The sequence below is a fragment of the Vespa velutina genome, chromosome 11 (genome assembly GCF_912470025.1).
Source record: "Vespa velutina chromosome 11, iVesVel2.1, whole genome shotgun sequence".
Taxonomy (NCBI): Eukaryota; Metazoa; Arthropoda; class Insecta; order Hymenoptera; family Vespidae; genus Vespa; species Vespa velutina.
Window position 1 is genome coordinate 3,453,009 of NC_062198.1, and position 18,768 is coordinate 3,471,776.

At 30.3% G+C, this 18,768-nt stretch overlaps 1 long non-coding RNA gene across 1 annotated transcript in view; it reads left to right on the forward strand.

Moving 5' to 3' along the window:
- The window catches only part of LOC124953072, a 10,267-nt gene extending 4,060 nt beyond the window's left edge, over positions 1 to 6,207 (forward strand). Inside the window, exon 2 of the long non-coding RNA XR_007102110.1 lies at positions 5,710 to 6,207. This is a non-coding gene — a long non-coding RNA (uncharacterized LOC124953072). The remainder of the gene's footprint in view (positions 1 to 5,709) is intronic.
- Positions 6,208 to 18,768: the final 12,561 nt, after the last annotated feature.

Consider the following 18,768-nt stretch of genomic DNA (forward strand, 5'->3'; position numbering starts at 1 on the left):
AAAAAAAAAAAAAATTAAAAATAAATAAACTACATTATATTTAAATGAATATCAATTCAAATCTGTTAGTATAGATTTTTTAGTGATGCTTGTAAAAAAATGTGAAAAAAAATGGGGTGAGGGAGAGAGGGGGAGGGGCGGGAGGGAATCTTTTTAGTCGGTAGCCCCTTTATAAGAAGAATACTCCTTTCTTATCTCTAAGTAAATATTTGCCGACCCAAATGGAACGTAATAAAGTATTTGGATAAAAGACTCCCTTTGGTTAGCCGAGAGTGTCTTTCTATCGCCTTGGAACGTGTACCTTCTTTTCAAGAAGCTACTAGATATAATGCATTGTAAGATTTATCAAAGTTTACAGTTCAGAAAGTTCGTATACATACATACATATATACATACATACATATATTATATTATATATGTATGTAGATATATAGGTATGTATACATATCCTATACAAAACATAATAAATTGCAATTTTCAATGAAATTTTCGAGTATGCATTTGTTAAAAAAATTTGTTTAAAATAATTGAATAAAATCGAATAAAATTATTTTCGTAATAACGATAATAATTGTGGAGAGAGAGAGAGAGAGAGAGAGAGAGAGAGAGAGAGAAAGAGAAAATGAGAGCATGATCAAAGTTTGATCTCTCTATAAGATCTTTATTTAAGTGAAATAACTTTATGCCTAGGGTTTTGAATTTTTTTAGATTATCATATAGTACGTACATATATAATCGATGTTAAATAGAAATCAGTCAGACGATTTCAATTGGTCCCTTCAGGGTTACTTTCTATTGCCTGACGTTAGCAGAAAGTATATATATATACATATATATGTATATATGATATATATATATATGCGTATGTATGTGTGTATGTATGTATGTATGTATGTATGTATGTATGTATGTATGTATGTATGTATGTACAACAATGTCTCGATCCTTCCATCTTTGTTCACTTTTTTCTTTTCTTTTTATTTCCTTTTTTGTTTTCTTTTTTTTTTTTTTTTCGTTCCGGAATAGAATAATATAGTAACACGTGTCGAGCCAATGCATCAGGGAAAACAAATAAGGGTCTGTGAAATGCTTGCCATGGCTTTTCCAACGTACCCATTGATACAACCCCCTTTTGCGATAAACCCAAACCGAATTATAGCTATATATCTTTCACATGCTGTCGTTACGTCTCTTTCTCACTTATTCCATTCTATATCGAAGAGTAACATTCGTTTCGTAGATAAAATTTTATAGATTAAAATCCTCTTTTTGGATGTCTTACATATTGATTATACATGTTAACACACATATACACACACACATATATATATATATGTAATCCATACTGTATTACAGTTCTTTTTTTACAATCATTAACATACTATTATATTTTTATACTTTCTCATAATTCTATATTACTTTTTTTCTCCAATTATTTATAATAATATTAAGTTTTAATTTTTATCCAATAGATTTATACATATATATATATATATGTATTAAATATATCGGAATATTATTTATACATTATAAGTATGTACGAATATTCGCATAATATATTCGTTTCTTTTCTTTTTTTCTTTTTTTTTTTTTTTTTATAAAAAGAAAATTATATCCATATACGTGCATCGACAAAATATTACTTTGAACACAAAATAATATAAATATAGAAAAATGAGAGAAAAGAATCGTACGAAAGTTAATTAATAAAGTCAGAAATAATTTCAACGATTAATAAATGTCTCTCTTTCTCTCTCTCTCTCTCTCTCTCGCTCTCTTTCTCTCTCTTACATTGAAACTTTCAAACGATGATAATACTTATCGGATTGGAAATAGCGAACGTTTTATCACTGAATAATTCAATCGGTCGGTTGTTTCTTCTTATGCAATGAAGGAGGCAGACTCTTTTAGAAAAGACAAATGATAAAACAAAAGCACTTCTCGTCCGGTCGTCGCACTCTCTCTCTCTCTCTCTTTCTCACTCTTCTTCAACGAAGAATATTATTGGAAAACTTCCATCGGTATCTTCATTGTCCCGCGAGACACGTCATGGGGGATGCCTCGCATAACATCGACCCCATTTATTTATTTATTATTTCCTTTTTGTTCTCTCTCTCTCTCTCTCTCTCTCTTTCTCTTTCTCTCTTTCTAATTTTCACATGAGAACAGGGAGAGAACAGCCAAGTTGTTTTACAATCAAATAAACTGCGAACAAACGCAAGATCGTAGAAAGTTTTATACTATGTTAAAAATCTTTCTTATTATTGAATCTTATTTATTAGGCTTATCGAGAACACTTACGTGCAACTTCACTTACATATATTTGTATTTAGAAAAATTGACAGTGCACACACACACACACACACACACATATATATATATTTTAATTTAGTAATTTATTTGGACATATTTGTCTTATTATATGTCTCATTGATTAATGAAAGACAATAATAATGTCTTTGCGTTGAATACAGAAAAAAAAAATGAAAATGTATAAGGATATTAGTAACACATTATTATTAAATATTCTCATCTAATAATTGTATCATAATTATTAGTTTAAGAACAAATATAAGATAATACATTGCCAATTTATATTGCACTGTACTATATACTTTTATATAGCATTATAAATTTCATAAGAAATAATTGAAAAAATGTGATTGGAAATATAAACCAATGCAAGATTGAGCGTGAACGTTGAAAAAATAAAAGAAATAAAAAAAATAAAATAAAAAAAAAATAAAAAAATAAAAAAAAAATAAAAAAAAGAAAATAAATAAATAAATAAACACATAAATAGGGATGCATGCCAAAGGTCGTAACTCGAAGAGCAAAGCAATGAGACGACGACGTAAAATGGCGCGATCGTATTAGTTACGCCAATTAACGTAATTAACTGTAATTAATTAGAGTCAAAGGAGATTCTACCACGAAGAATGAAAAAGAGAGAGAGAAAGAGAGAGAGACAGAGATAGAGAAAGAGAAAGTATTACTCTCGTTACATAGGACGGTCAGTAGTTTCTTCGTTTGTTCGTTGATCGAAACCAACGAGAAGTGTCTTTCGTTCAAACGAAACTTAATTAGAACGACCGACATTCTCTCTCTCTCTCTCTCTCTCTCTCTCACTCTCTATCTCTCTCTTTCTCTCTCTCTCTCTATCATACTCTCTGTCTCTGTCAACATGAATTCAACGGAAGAAACATAGGAATCCTCTTATTATTATAATTTGTACAATTAACAACGTAATTACCGACCTATTTGTATCACTTTTGCCAATTTCACGAAAAGACTCATCTATCTATCTATCTCAATGAGAATAAATAAATAAAATTTTATTGGATCTGATCATTAAAAGATATAAAAGATGAAACAACTTTCAGTATGATTATTTCTACATTTTTTCAAAGTACGCTCGACGTACTTATAGTATTCGCATAGAGTAGAAAGAGAGAGAGAGAGAGAGAGAGAAAAGAAATTTCTCTCGACGTGAATTTAATCGAAGAAAAAAACAAAAACAAAAACAAAAAAAAAAAGAAAAGAAATGAATATATAAACAAACAAACAAAATAAAATCGTCTTACTACTACAGTTCGTACGATTATTAAAATACAAAGAGAATTAAAAAATTTGAATTTCTCAAAGGACACACACACACAGACATACACACACAAATAAACATGCGCGCTCGCACATACAGAACAAAAGTGGAACGTCGTTTTTGATGATGATGATGATGATGATGATGATGATGATGATGATGATGATGATGATGATTTTACGTAGTCGAATTGAGAGTACCATATAGAAAGAAAAGACGAAAAAAAAAGAAAAAAAGAAAAATAGAAAAAAAGAAAAAAAAAGAAAAGAAAAAAAAAAGATGAAGATTGTGAAAGTCACGTACACGTTTTCTATGACGAAAATAATGACGAGAGAGCGAACGAGAGAAAGAAAGAAAGAAAGAAAGAAAGAAAGAAAGAAAGAAAGAAGGAAAGAAAGGGAGAAGGTAAAAGTAAAGAAGAAAGAGGAAGTTTCGGTTTGAAGGGCGAGGCTTAAGCCGAGCAAAGAATGCGGGGGAGAGAAACGAGTATAGAGAGTAGGGCACGGATGGTGAACAGCTGCCGTTGCCTACGGTGGCCGTTTTGTGTGAACGTGCCCCCATAACCCCCATAGCGCCGGCACCCTAGCACACAGAGCTCTTCTCTCCTATACAACGCTTCGTTCGGTTCTCCGTTGATCGATCCATCCATCCATCCATCCATCCATCCATCCATCCATCCATCTATCTATCCATACGTCTATCTATCCATCCATTCGTTCGTTCGTTCGTTCGTTCGTTCGAGCATCATGTAGAGTGTTAGATGGAGGAAACAAGACGCTCTTTCACGAGCAATGTAATGTACAGGACGCACCAAAAGTTCCTAGATGATATTTTATAGTAATAATACTATTTTATCTTACGTACCAATGATATTTTTTACGATCGAAATATTAGGTGAACCGAAAAGTAATGTCGTTTCTGCGCATGTCGATATTTAATTGTGATTAAAAAAAATTAAAACTTGTTAAACATTTATTCGTTTGAATTTAATTTAAGAAAGCGACATTACTTTCCGGTCCACCTAATATTATAATTTACATCATTATATGTTAAAAATGCACGAAGATATTTTTATTTATTTATTTATTTATTTATTTATTTATTATTGTTGTTCTTCTTCTTCTTATTATTATTATTATTATTATGATCAGCCGTGAAAAATGACGTCGCGTAAATGTCGTCCATTTTCAGCCTGACATAACTCCGCACGTTGCAATACATTTCCCCATAACGGTTTTGAATGGTTTGCCGCGATAAACCTTCGATTTCGTTTCTAATGTTTTGTAGTCCATAACTGCCGAATCTTACGCGGTTTATTCCAATAAATCTTTTCCTTCAAATAATCCCATAAAAAGAAATCGATAGCCGTTAAATCCGGCCAACGTTATTCGTAATATTCGATTTCCCTTTGTTTTCATTATCAATCGTCCCGAAAAGATTTCCCTTCAAATTTTTATCATCGACTCGATCCCCTAATTCGACGCAGTGGTTTCGTCCCTGGTTGGAACAACCAAATATCAGGTTTGTCCTTTATCACAGGACGTAGAAAATTCTCTATCATTTTTTTTTTTTTTTTTGTTAGTCCCGTTAACCCCGCTAACAAACATCCCTCTTTATTTTCAAAAAAAAAAAAAAAAAAAAAAAAAGACTTAATTACATGGTCCGACGTTAATGTCGCACCAAACAGTACACTTAATTGGATATAATTGATAGTCGTGAATAGACGTTCGATTATAAATGCCTCAAAATATACAATTTTCTTTATTTTGACGATATCGCCCAAATGAAAATACAACTTGTTGCTGATAATCAAACGATTTAAAATGTCGTCCTCGTCTTTTATCAATCGTTGAAAATTAATTGAAAAATTTAATCGACCCTCGTAATCATCATTTAAACGTAAATCCTAAACAAATTGTATCTTATATGAGAATAAATGTCTCTTGTAGTATAACAAGCAGTCTTGTAGTATAACAAGCTGAAAATAAAATAAGCCTCGATAAAAGTATGGAAAAATATTGAAAAAAAAAAAAAAAAAAAAAAGTCTCGAAAAATATTAATCGAAAGTTTGTTTTTGTTTTGTTTTTTTTTCCTCCCTCTTTTCGAAGTCGATTTTCGTTCGTTTCTTATTTTTTCTAAGATCACATCATACCATCTAAGAACTTGTACATGTTGAACGATATAACGTCTTGTCATTATAATGCACCTATCTACATAGACATGTTGAAGAAATTTTCGACACCCTATATAAATCTAAGTAATCTTTTAAAACGATCGAACGATCTCGCAAAGAAGGTCGATCCTGATAGACCGAGCAAAGAAGGAAAAGGCCAGGGAGGAATCCTATCGACTGTATCGAGAAAAAAAGTAAGCCAGCGAAAAAGAAAGAGAAATAAAGAGAGAAAGACAGAGAGAAAGATATATATATATATATATATATATATATATATATATATATATATATAGAAAGAACTCAAAGAAGAGTGAAGGAAGAGGATAGAGCTCGACCGCTTTTGATCCAAGGAATTAGCACGCCTGTCGACCCTGAGAGACGACGTTAGCCTGTGATTCGAGATTACAAGGAGGACATCCTACGTCGTCACGGTTCGTTCGTGCCTGTATTACTATTGTGACGAGTGTCCGTCGCGTTTTCAACAAGATCCCTACGCTTTCATACCCTTTGGAAATGAAATCTTTCCAGTGATCGTTTAAACGTCTCTCACCAGAATTTCTTTTCTTATTTTTATTAAATTTAACTGCCGGATGATAATTTTTGGAGAATTTTCTTTTTGTTTCTTTTTTTTTCCTTTTCTTCTTCTTCTTCTTTTTTTTTTTTTTTTGGTTTTGTTACGTTTTTTCTTTTTTATTCTTTACATTTTTGAAACGATATCAATGACGTTATTTCACAAGTGTTAGATTGTTCTTTGAAATCTTTGAATTTTTTTTTTTTTACGGATCGATATTATATCAATTTTATAGCATATATATATATATAGATATACATGTGTATATAATGGAATGATTATATTACTGTAATATTTAAAATTATTATAGTAAAATTTTTATTACGTGCTTGAGAGGATTAACACCTTGATAAGAAAAATCGATATATATATATATATATATATATATATACACACACATATATATATATATACATATTTAATTATTAACTTAAATATATTAATAAAATTCGAATTTTTTTTCATAAATTAAATGAAGTTATTTAACATCGTATAACTATCAAAAAATTTTCTTTTTTAAAATTATATAACAGATATACGATGAAATATAAACAAAATTAATTCATCGACATTAGACAGAGTTTCAATTTCATCAATTCAAGGAATATATAAAAATAGTCTTTAATCCAAGATCTTTTAACTCATGGATCTGGATTTATTCACGAAATATATACATATATACACACATACATACACACACGTATTATATATATATATATATATATATATATATATATATATATATATAAAATCATTGTCAATTCTCAACCTTTTGTATTTGCACGAAAATCCAAAAGTAAATTCGACCGCCACGATTTAATTAACTCTCGTTCATGTCAGATAGAACTAAGCTTTCAAGTTATTCATTCTTTGGTACAAACATGTTTATATCCTCTCCGAGCTTTATTACGTTCATTTCGAATAGCGATAGAGAGACGGAAACGATGGTAGTGAACTAATCGATTAAACGACTCTGGCTTTGTACGTAACGTTACTACTATCTATTACTACTACTACTACTACTACTACTACTACTAACGGAAATAACGTTGCCCGTCAAACGCATCCGGACATCGGGTTGATGTCCTATTCGTCTTGATCGTTTCGAAGTATCTATGATACTTTCGAAAAGTATTATTATCTATCAAATCAATTTTATATATTTATGTATGTAACATAATTACATATTTCCTCCGATGCACGATTTAGATTTTCAAACAAACATATTCAAAGCTAATAAATTAAAAATTTTAATAATTTTTTTCTCTTCTTTTTTTTTTTTTTTTTTTGTGAAATCCTAATGAAAATCTAAATTATTGTATGCATTGTTTATTAAAATAATTAATATGTAGTAATCCAATCAGGTGCATTTATTTGATTTAAAAGTATGATGGTTAGAAAAAAGATATATATATATATATATATATATATATATCTTTTTAATATAATGAATATACTAATTAATATAATGATATTTGACAAACTGTTTCTTCTTGATTTCCATTATGATTGATGATTAAACGATATTCGTTGAGAGAAACAAATGGAAAGATATTAATATAATAAATATAATGATATTTGACAAATCGTTTTCTCCTCGATCTATCTATTACGATTTATTTCGTTCGATTGAAATAAAATAATTAAATAAATCATTGTTTCTTTATCTCAATTATGATCTACAACCAAACGATATTCTCGTTGATGCGAATGAATTGGGGAAAAAAAAGAGAAAAAAAAAAAAAAAAAGAAAAAAATTAATAGAACAAATATAATAATATTTGATAAATTGTTTCCTCTTGATCTATATTATGATCTACGATCAAACGATATTCTCGTTGAGACGAATAAATCGAAAGGAAGATAAATGTTTGAAAGATAACATTTTCTTTCTTTAATCTAAATAATCATCTATGAGATTGAACGATATTAATATACATACACGAGCGAGTGCGCGCGCGTATATACAAATTTTTTTTAATTTTAAACATTAATAAATCTTATAATTAATATAATCAAGGAGTTGTTATAAAAAATATATATACATATAAATATTTATAGATTTACATATAAAAAAAAAAAATAGTATACGTATATACGTGAGGATATATTCAAAGTAAAGTGTTATACATACATACGTGGACGAATGAACAAATGAACGTAGGAATAAGCGAATGAACAGAGGAATGAACGAATGAACGAAGGAATGAATGAATGAACGAAGGAATGAACGAAGGAATGAACGAATGAACGAAGGAATGAAGGAATGAACGAAGGAATGAACGAAGGAATGAAGGAATGAACGAAGGAATGAAGGAATGAACGAAGGAATGAACGAAGGAATGAACGAAGGAATGAAGGAATGAACGAAGGAATGAACGAACAACAAGAGGAATATGCAAAAGGAAAAAACATCGGAGAATCGCTCGTTTTGTTCGTCAACGGTAACATCGTTGTAACACGAGAAGATATTGTCCCACTTGACAACGAAGTTACTGCCTGAAAGAGAATCATTCTTGGAGCACGTGATGATGATGTCCAATCCGATCAGAAAACATTCATAACATTCTCTTAACGTTTCTTCGCGCATTTATCTCTATAATACAGCTCTAATACTAACCCTAAGAAATAATTACGATCACAAGAAAGAAAAAAAAAACACAAAAAAAAGAAAAAAGAAAAAAAAAATCAACAGAACCATCATCCCTATGCATTTGACCAATGTTATCGGTCTATTATCTACCGACAATGATCTGTAAAAAATTTTTGTGCCCGTTGATCCCTTTTCGTCCTTGAAATTCCATTCCTGGGTTTAGAAGGATCGACTTTAATAGTTTCGTAATACTCTCCAGGTAAAAAGAAGAGCGTGGGGTGGGGGGAGGGGGGCAGGGAGGGAAGATAAAAAAGAAGACAACTACGAAAAAAAACTAGGATTAAGAAAGGAGAAGGATAAGGAAAGGTGAAAGGGAAAAGGGGTGGGGGGTAGAAGAGACAGAGAGTGTCAAAATACATACAGAGAGAGAGAGAGAGAGAGAGAGAGAGAGAGAGAGAGAGAGAGAGAGAGAGAGAGAGAGAGAGAGAGAGAGGGAGAGAGAGAGAGAAGAGAAGAGATAATAAAAGATCTGTCCAAAGGAAAAATATGTTTTTCGAAGGAGTTTGAAAGAGATAGAGATAGAGATAGAGATATATATATATTTAGAGAGAGAGAGAGAGATAGAGAGAGAGAGAGAGAGAGAGAGAGAGAGAGAGAGAGAGAGAGAGAGAGGAAGAGGTCCGTTCTTGTCCTCGCCGGACGTTTAATTTCAGGCAGAAGACCATGCTGAGTTCGCAACATCTCTGGCGCATTTAACAATGAGAAGAAGAGGAAGAAGAAGAAGATGAAGATGAAGATGAAGAAGAAGGAGAAAAGAGGACCTTGGAAAGAAGATGGCCCGCGACTAACTCGGAACCAGTTCTCGCGCCTTAAACGGGTGGTTCTCACGAACGTTTTAGTTCGAACCCTTCTTCGTAGTTATGCATATATCTTTTCTCTTCGATCTAATCTTTTTCTCTCTCTTTCTCTCTCTCTCTCTCTCTCTCTCTCTCTCTCTCTCTCTCTCTCTCTCTTTTTTCTTCCTTTCTCTCTACATATCGATCGAAAGAACGACCACTGATGAAACATTCAGTTTCTCATTAAATACACGTATCAATACACACACACACATTACATACGCAATACTACATAACTTTTCAAAGAGCGTATATATTTACGATATATCGTATTAATTTTGAGACTTTTGTATTTTCTAATCCCTCTTCTTTTTATTCAATCCACGATCTTAATTCTCAACGCGTAATATATTGCTTTTGATGAGAAATCATCTGAATTTTTATGAGAAAATTTGTTTTCTTTCTTTTTTTTTTTTAGGAATAAATAAATACAAAAAAGATATTATTAAAGTGTATCACGATAAGAAACGTAATTTATGTTGAAACGCCAGGAATTTTTCGATAAATTTTCTCTAATCGATAATGCTAGCGCTAGTCTTTAAGATAATGATAATAAAATATTAGTCACTTTTTTTTTTTTTTTTTTTTTTTTTTTTGTCGATTCGACCGAACATCAATGAATCATTTTAATGAATCATTTTGTCGTATTGTCGATGGTTATCAGTAAAGCAAGATATAAAATATAATCTTACGAGATTCTACGGAATGAGATTCATTAAACGCAATTATTTTCAATAGTCTCACTGAAATGCGAAATATTAGTATTTGAAATTGGCCCATAAATCCATAGAAATTGAAACGTTTGTTCAATTTCCTTTTAAATTTCTTCTCTTTATAATTATATATTATTTCGAACGGTTAAAGATTATTTTAACGAATTGCATCTGGTAAAATGTGTTCGTAATTGTATTTACGTCTAAAATAAATATACGTTTTATATGTCCTGAAAACTAATAACGCAATTCAATTAAAATTCCTGAGTATATTATTTCGAGAAATAATATAAGTATAATAGAAATAATAAGAAATATTATTTGTTCTTGTTTGTTTGTTTTCTTTTTTTTTTTTCAATCAGAATAAAATAATATTAGAAACATATGCTTTTAACGTTTACAAACGTACGTACACATATTAGCTCGTAAAATAGTAAACGTCATATTATAAATCATAAATAAAATAATATCACGAATGTGTTTTGTTTCTTTTTTTTTTTTTCTTCTCAAGAAATATATATATTTTTAGACGACAATTGTTCGATCGTTTGTATAAATAGTGAAACACTTTCGATATCGGTATCGATCTCGATATCAATCTCGATCGATCGACGATAATTTTTCCGATGTAAAGAACGAACGTACGCGGGTAAAATGGAAGGAAACGTGTTCGTGTTAGCGAGCGCAACCATTTCGATGTACTTTTTCTCGGCTTACACTAGATCCCGTTAGACGATCTTAACAGTGCAACAGTACGGTGGTAGCTCGAGCGTTGAAAAGGATGAACGCAACGACAAAGCGTATCGAGTCGAGGTCGACAGCCTTTCGATTATCTCGAAAGATGACGGACATAATTCGGAGGGAGAGAAAAAAAAAAAAAAAAAAAAAAAAAGAAGAAACAACAAACAAACAATAAAATAAAATAAACAACAAAAAATAAATAAATAAATAAATAATTAAGCTAAAAAAAATCTAAAGATTTCTAATTATATATATATATCTTCATTATTTTCATCGAAATATTATAGATCTAACAAACTAACAAATTTTAAACAATTCTTCGTCAAAGTGTAAAAATTATTCATAAATAAAAAACAGATCAAATTTCTTGATATGAAAATCTATTATATTAAATATTTCTTTTCTTTTTCTTTTTTTTTTTTTTTTTAACACATGAACCAACAATAATATCATGCATGCAAAGGTTTTAAGAGTTTATGGTAATACGAAAAATATACAGAAACTGTACAAGTATAATAAAGAGCTTAACGAAGAAGCAAAAGTGATAATTAATACCACGAGGGTAGGCCTAGTTTGGTGCATTTTCTTTACTTTCCCCCCCCCTCTTTTTTTTCGACCACATCCTACCACAAGCTAGGTCTTCGTCCGGTCTCTCTCTCTCTCTCTCTCTCTTTCTCTTTTTTCACAACTTCCGCTTTCGGTGTGTCCAATGGAAGTCGATTTTTTTGTGGCTTCCATTCGCACAAAAAGCTACCTTTCGTACTATTTTACGCGGAGTGCTTGTTTCATCGATTTCTTGCCGATATTTTCATCATCTCTCCGATTAAAAACCCAACAAACACAAACATACGCAGAGGACACAACAAGTAACATATATATATATATATATATATATATCGATAAGTTTAATCTATTGAATGAAATTGTTCTCTCTTTTCTTTCTTTTTTTCTTTTTTTTTTAATTCGAAAACTCTCATCAAAATTGAAAAGCAATTCTCTATACTGTATTCAATACTTATATTCGAATCGAATTTATTAAATCTGTTGGAAAGAAATTCTATGCTAGCAGCGAACCAAAAAATTTTGTTAGCGGGCCAAAAGTGTCTCTGAATGTACATATATATATATATATATATATATATATATATATATAAAAAATCAATTACTCTTTTTCCGAGACATTTCTCAGGCATGCAGTCTTAAAATTTGAAGGAAAAAAAGAGAGAGAGAGAGAGAGAGAGAGAGAGAGAGAGAAAGTAGCCTAAAATAATTTCGAAAAAGGATCGAATTCTTTCTCAATATCATTTCCAAGATGCATTATAATCAACCCTGCATTTTTATTAATTTAATTATTGAAAGATTCGCTCTTTTTTTTTTTTTTTTTTTTTTTTTTTTTTTTTTTTTTTTTTTTTTTTTTTTTTACTATTTCATTGATAGAGAGGATCATTAAAAATACGATGAAAGAAAATAAAAGGAAAGAAAGGAAAAGAAGAAAGAAAAAAGAAAGAAAGTGAAGAAAAGATCGAACGAAGTTAAAAGAAGCGATATTAAAAAACAACTTCGAAATAATCCCAAAACAGAGCATCCAGTTCCTTGAAACTTGAGATTCAATGGATATTATAGAATCGAGAAGTGAGAATGTGAATGATGTTGAAAATACGAATCCATGGTGAAAAATTCTCGGCTTTGTACAAAGGCATACCGATAAAAGGAGATAGAAGGAAAGAGAAAAGATAATAAAGAGAGAGAGAGAGAGAGAGAGAGAGAGAGAGAGAGAACGAGAAAGAGAAAGAGAGGGGGAGAGAGAGAGAGAGAGAGAGAGAGAGAGAGAGAGAGATGGAAAGAAGAAAAAAGATGAAGATGAAGAAGAAGGAGAAAGAGAAGGAGTAGTAAGATGGCAGAGGGGGAGAAGGTAAAAGGTGGGGGGGGGGGAGGGTGGGGATAGTAGGTAGAAAATACGAGAGAATAGCACTTGAATAGGAACCGGAACTTGGTAGTCCGTGCTCGGAATTGACTACACGATTGCACACGTACAGCTGTGCATATGAATCGGATAAAAAAAGAGAGCCGGAGGCTTTGCGGGGGAGAAGAAGCAAAGTGCCGAGGTTATCGGCACCTCATTGATTTCTTCTTCGTCTACGTTCTCGTCGTTGCACGAAAATAAATTCTATCGTTTATCGAAGGAAACATTGGGGAAAAAATTGATCTTACAATTTTATATGTGCGATATGTGTACATGTCTCTCTCTCTCTCTCTCTCTCTCTCTCTCTCTCTCTCTCTCTCTCTCTCTCTCTCTCTCTCTCTCTCTCTCTCTCTCTCTCTCTCTCTCTCTTTCTTTCTTTCTTTCTCTGTGTATGTGTGTGTGTGTATGTGTGTAATCATAGAATTTGATAGATTGATAATGATGAACGATTGAAATAAAATGAATCGATTAATGGAGTTTCTTTTTTCTTTTACGCGTACGAGTACGAAAAAAAAATAAAAAAAAAAAATAAAAAAAAAAAAAAAAAAAATTTTATTGTAAATAAATAAAAATTAATTTGTAAATGGTATACTCTTTTTTTATGATCTCTCTCTTAACTAATCTAAATATTATTTTATTATAATATATAAAATACAAATACATTAGATTATCATTGATTTATAATATCTATAAATTTTATTCGTTAAAATAAATAAAATTATTTCAATATTACTATAACACTTCGAATCTCTTTTTATAATGTATAGAAACTGTACCTATATTTCTTTGTTTTTTTTTTCTATTATTTTTTTTTACTTCTGTCGTTATCGTTTTAATTTCAAAGCATCAAGAATTTTTCACCACTGCGTTAAACACGTTCGATGAAAAAAAAAAAAAAAAAAAAAAAAAGAAAAAACATTTTTAATCGTTCGCGGGAATTTCTTTACGACGATGATAAGCTACCATTCTTTTTAACATCCTTGCATGATCACGATACGTCATGTAAAGATGGATTAGTCACGAATTAAGACCTAGTACTCCTATTTCTCGCAGTGATTCGTTTAAGCTAAATGTCTTTGTCAGAATGGAAAAATGCCTACCATATCTTTTTTTTTTTTTTTTTTTTTTTTCTTTTTTTTTTAACATGATTACTATAAATTTTTTTTTTTTTTAATGGAATGAACGTGTTCGTACTTTTATATATATATATATATACATACAGGATGTGTCAAAAGTTTCCAGATGACCTTAAAAATCAATTATCATTTTATTTCGTGATTCTTTAAGCTTATAATTAGGCTTGCAATTTTACAATTAATAATAATGATTAAAAAAAAAAAAAAAAAAAAAAAACCTAAAAAGTCTCAAAAGAGAGTAACTGATTCGTAGAATAAGTTAGGAACTTTTGGCAAGCCCTGTATAGACACACATATATATATATTGAGAAACTATCGAGAAACGTATATATGTGTATATAATATATACATATATGCATCAAGGTCACATGAGAATTTAATTCGTATTGCAAATGATCAGCAAATATTCGTTCTATGTCCGTTGTGTGTAAATCAAAACGATATTATATATGTATATAGTCCGTCACAAAAAAAAAAAAGAAACAAACAAACAAATTCTATTTCGTTAAGTAATTTAAATAATAATAATAATAATAATAATAATAATAATAAAAAATTTAAAAAAGATAAGAAATTTGTTAATTAAATTCATTCATCGAATAAAAACGACAGGAAAGAAGTTCCTCTGTCGATTCTTATAAAATTTCATTATTATCTCTTCCTCTTCCTTCGTCTATAAATATATCTATATATACATATATATATATATACATATGTATATATATACTTTATTTGTATACATATGAATGTGTATATATATATATAATTTGTGAGAGCGTATCTTGTTTCTTTTCCTTTTTTTTATTACTTTTATGAAAAGAAACAAGATGGCGAAAAAAAAAAGGAGGAAGAAAATTTCCAAGATGATATTACATAGAAAACGTGGACCTTGAATGAGCAATAAGAAAGAAGAAAGAATCTGAACTTTATAATTGGCAGACAATGAGATTAATTTATTACCCTCGGGGATATGCTTGAGATACTTAACAGGCAGCCTACTCTCCTTTATCAACGAAAGAGAAAGAGAAAGAGAAAGAAAGAAAGTGGTAAAGAGAGAAGTAACCTCAATTTCTAAAATTCAAACCAATAATAACAATTTGATCTCAATATAAAAAAAAAAAAAAGAAAAAAAAAAAAAAAAAAAAAAAAAAAATTACGTATCGTTTAATACAATATTTATTTATAAGGAGATAAGAAGTATAGTAAAACGAAAATAAAAACGAAAAAAAAAAAAAAAAAGGAAACAAAAAGAAAAGGAAAAAAAGAAATTATAAAAAACTACGAAATATCGGATGATCGTCAATTGTCCTAAAGTCGAACATAGAGAGAGGTTATGTCGACATGCAGATAAAAAAAAAAAAAAAACGGAAAGAAAAAAAAAGAAAAAAAGAAAACGAATATGTGAAAAAGAATAAAAAGCGTTCTTTTTTTTTCATTCGCCAACGGGTTCGTAATTTAGGTTGACCCGGCTAACCTTGAATCAAGTCGGTCGTGTGTTTCATCGTTCAACAAACGCGACATGTAAGAGAGATGAAGAAAAAGCGGAAGAGTAAGAGAGTAAGAGAGAAAGAGAGAAAGAGACAGAGGACAGACAGACAGACGGGAGAGAAAAAGAGAGAGAGGGAACGAAAAATCAAAACGAATACAACTGAAAATATACAAGAGAAATACACGTATATCATAAAAGATATACAAGAACAGAATAAAAGTATTCATTCGAATATATTCTATAATATACACTAATAATAATAATAATAATAATAATAATAATAATAATAATAATAATAATAATAATAATAAAAACAGCAACAACAATTATTAAATGTTTCTATTCGATAATTATTAATTGATTATATTCTATATAAAAAAGGAAACACATACATACATACATACGAACATTATATATAGACATCACACGCGCGCGCACACACACACACCACGCATATACAACAAAATTCAGATTGTCACACTAATCAGAAATAATATTAATTAATCGTAATGGTAATTAGAAAATTGGACCAATGAGAGAAAGAGAGAGAGAGAGAGATCAATAATGTTCTCGTCGAAATGAATTTCATTATCTCTAAGTACGATCGAATGTGCACCAATCAGGAGGGTCGCCTTCTCGATCGACCAATCGGAGTTTCGTATTTCACGATATCACCATTCTACGAACAAACTTTCTCGGTGAGGAAGAAGAAAAAAAAAAAAAAAAAAGAAAAAGAAAAATATGAAGGAAGAAGAGAAGGAGGTAAGGAAAAAAAAAAAGAAAAATGAAAGGTTAATGTAATCTAAATTGTAATAAAAGTTTTGTAGGAAAGAAAATAAAAATAAAAAACAAACGTATAAACAAGAAACGTACAAATGTTACAACTTACAAATGTTATTTAGAGTTTTCTTCAAATGATTTTCAACATTGAAAAAGTTGAAAATCTATGATCTCTCTCAACGAAGAATATATATGTATATGTAATACATAATGACAATGTAAAATATTAGAGCAAAAAAAAAAGAATATAATAATTTATATTCGTGTTAAAGAAAAAGAAAAAGAAAAAGAGAGAAGAAAGAAAGAAAGAAAGAAAGAAAGAAGACAAAAAAAAAAAGTATAAAGAAAACAAAAGAAAACAAAACAAAACAAAAAAAAAAATAAACATGCTCCACCATACTAGAAATGTTTAATATCGTTTCACTGTTACGAAACAATAAAAATTTTATAGAAAATATTTACGGAAGAAGAAACATTGGAAATATTCCCTTGAAAGAGAATACACATGTTATTATGACGTATATAACTATAAAAACAATAATAATATTCCTCTTATCGTATATTACACATATATATATATATATATATATATATATATATATATATACGTATATGTAATATATGTAATATACATATTTAACGTGTAAAGAAAAATGTCGCTTTTATATTGAGCTTTTAATAATGTAGAAAAATTTTTCGAAAAAAAATAATACTATTTTTATTTTTCATGGGAACATAGAAATCGGTGAAGGATATTTCGAACGAACGAGAAAAAGAAAGAAAGAAAGAGAAAGAAAGAAAGAAAGGAAAGAAGGAAGGAAGGAAAGAAGGAAGAAAGGAAGAAAGAAAGGAACGAAGAAGACGAGAACGCCGCCTGTCACCGACGAGAAGATAGAGAAAGATAGATAGATGAATAGAAAGGAAGAGGGGAGGCTGTGTGTGTGAGAGAGAGAGAGAGAGAGAGAGAAAGAAACGAGCTGCGTCCGCGCCTAATTTCTATCCGAGCATATCGCTAACAAAAGATAGTTTGTTACTTTATTTTTTTTCGCGCGTATGTACGACGATTTTTGTAACACGACGTCGAAAAAGAAAAGAAAAGAAAAGAAAGAGAAAAAAAAATATGTTGATGGATGATTCTACTCCGATTGATCGTTATACGATATTTCGAAAATATTACGATAGATAGGATGATCCTTCTCTTCACGTGTTCATGAAAGAACGTATATCCCGGAATGAACCGGCGTCACCCGGCATAAGCAAGGAAAAGCAAAGACAAGGCAAAGGCAAGGCAAGGCAAAGCAAGAAGGCAAGGCAAGGCAAGGCAAGGCAAGACAAGACGCGCTCGGGGTTCGTGAAGGGCAGCCACTGAAAAAAGCCTACACTTTTCTTTTTTCTTTCCTTTTTTTTTTTTTCTTTCTTTTTTTTGTTTTATATTCTTTCTCCTTGTTAACCCCCATCCACCCACCCATCTTATTCTTTTTCCATTTTATTACGCTGTTCATAAAAGTAAACGTTTTCTCGTTCCGATCTAACGACACGATTGATACGTTTGATTCTGTATGCGATTTAGTCGGGCGGGCGGTTGAACGGATGGACGGACGGGCAGACAGGCAAGGGGTAGAGGTAAGGGGGGGAAAAAAGAAAAAAAAAATCTATATACATATATAGATATATATATAAAATATAAAAATTTTCTACTTACCGGTAAGGACGACCAAATTATCCAGAGGAAATTTCTAAGGAAAAAAAACGGGACTTCTCGCAGTGTTACTGGCAACGTCACTTCACTCCGTCTCTCTAAGCCGGTCACTGCGCCTGTGTCCGTTGTATATTGCGACTCGAAACTCGTCCTTCCTTCTGTTGTTACGGTGTCGCCATCTTCTCGCGTACTTTTCAAACGATCCAATCTATCTACTCTAAAGTCTGCGTTTTGATTGGTCGAATTATTTGCGCTCCCGCGAAAACCGTAATACCATAGTCAAAATATATATATACGTATATGAATTTACATAAATATAATATATATATATATATATATATATATATATATATATATATATATATAAAATAATAATAAGTACTATATTTTATTTTATTTTTTTTTAATAATAA